The sequence below is a fragment of the Neomonachus schauinslandi genome, chromosome 9 (genome assembly GCF_002201575.2).
Source record: "Neomonachus schauinslandi chromosome 9, ASM220157v2, whole genome shotgun sequence".
Classification (NCBI taxonomy): Eukaryota; Metazoa; Chordata; class Mammalia; order Carnivora; family Phocidae; genus Neomonachus; species Neomonachus schauinslandi.
In genome coordinates this window covers 81,301,116-81,303,260 of record NC_058411.1, presented here as the reverse complement: position 1 = coordinate 81,303,260, position 2,145 = coordinate 81,301,116, and positions in this window count along the sequence as shown.

Here is a 2,145-nt window from a genome sequence, read left to right as displayed (position 1 = left end):
GATTCCAGGACCCTGGGATCATGACCTGAGCTGAAGGCAGACGCTTAACGACTGAGCCACCCAGGCGCCCCTTTGCTCTTTTTTTCTATTCATTTTCAATTCCTGAGCATGATAATCAGTAATTGCTGATTCTTTTCTTCTTCTTATCTTCCTGAGCTTCTGACAACTGATGGCCTGCCCAAATGGAGACCTACTCCTCTGCTCCATCATGTGGCATGACTTACTGATTTGGTGAGAAAATCTGCCCACCGAGATCCATTTCTTTCAGAGGTTGTACAAGGGGCAGAGGGACCTGCCAGCCATTGGAAGACCCCATAAGAAGCTTGACTTGGGTGGGCAGATGCCCAGATGTTCCTGGGCCAGTGGCTGTGCCCTGTTGCCCTCCTTTATCCCAGGCGAGTCACGTCTCTGCCAGTTCCAGCAGGCTCCGAGCTCCCCAGGGCAGGAAAGCCAGCATGGGGCTTGGCACATAGTAAACGCTCCTGGAAACGTGGTGGAATGAATGAACGTCTGAAGAGGTTCTGTGCTCTGGCCAGCCTTACTTAGAATACGGTGAATCACGGAGCTGAAAGGGACTCTAGAATCACCAGCACCTACCCGCCCCCCCCACCCCGCCCAGGTTCAACAGGTGTGAAAACTGCAGCCCCGAGAGATTAAGTGACTCAGCAAAGCTGCAGAGGAAATGAGAGGCAGAGTCATGACTGGAACTCTCTTTCCCTCCTCGCAGGCTCGGATGGTTCCCTTTGCTGCCCACACAGGCCCACTCCGGCCCAGCCCTGAGTGTGTGACATCTCTGTTATTCAGTGAAAGGCAGAGGTGGTGGTGTCACACTGGAGGCCTTTCCGCCTTTCAGTCTCGGCTCCCTGGGAGTGGCAGTCATGGCGAATCTGCCAAAACGGTGGCCTTACGATCTCTTCATAGCAGTTTTCCACTTTATTCTTTTGTTCTTGACAATGGAGACGTACTTAGAGCCTCAAAGGTAACGTGCCTCGTTTTGGTTCAGTCGGGTGCAGCTGGGATGATTGCTGACATCAACAGTGTCGCGCTGCGTGGTTTAAGGAAACCAGTGGGGACGTGCTCAGAAAGGCCATGCAGCAGTGACATCCGAACGTTTGATAAACGAATGCTTCCCAGGTTTTCCCAGAGGATGAAAACTTTCAGAAACAAAATCGAGGGTTCTAGTCCATGGCAAGAATTCCTTTTTCCAGACGATTTTTTCCAGATATTTAGGTTCTTCCCCACACTTGCCCTTGTGCCGTGTATCTAGGAAGCCTTACGAAGACCTTCCTAATGGCTGTTTGGGCCTGTCTCCACCTGCCTACACTTGTCAGCCGCACTACTGCAGGGCCAGGAAGGGAGGGACAGATCCGTCCCACCTTCATCCCCTACCGGGAAAGGAAGGGCTTGGATTAATGAGTGCGTGTGTGTCCTGCACTCTGGGGCGGCCTCACCTCAGAGGTACCCCTAAACCTTGGGCCTCCAGGAGAAGCAGACCAAGGGAGAGACCCACCTTCAAGAGATTTTCCCAAATGGCTTTCTTCATGGCAGGTGGGCTGCCTGGGAAGCGGAGGTTTCCAGGATCTCTGCCCGCCCTCCAAGGTGTTGGTAGTAAAGGGGAAGATGGTCAAGTAAAGGTCAAGTCCTGAGGGGGTCCTCAGTGGGAAGGCAGCTTAAGGGCCCTGTCAGATAGGGATGCGCTGGGTCCCTTTGGTGCCCTCTGTGGCCCTGCTCCTCCGCCCATCCTGGGAGTGGGGGGCAGGGAACCCAGGTAGTGAGGTGACCTGGGGGCTGCGCAAGGCATGTGGAAGACAGCTGGTGGCAGGGAATTTTCTCTGCCGGGACTCCATGGGGGTAGGCATGCCTGCGGGCTGCCGATTAAGGGATTTCTCCTCAATGAAAGCAAATTGGGAAAGCCCAGGCAGAGTTACTACTGCTGCTGGCTAGCAGGCTTGCTGCCTGGCCGCTGACCCTCTGGCCTTGATCAGAAGGCCCAGTGCTGCCTGAAAGTGAGGAGGGAATGCCGAGGCCTTCCAGGGGCCCAGTCTGGGTCGCAGAACCTGTCTGGATATCAATGGGCACGGGAAGCCGGGAGGAGGTCAAGGGACCATAGTGCAGTTTGAGGGAAGACAGGGATTATTCCCGGAG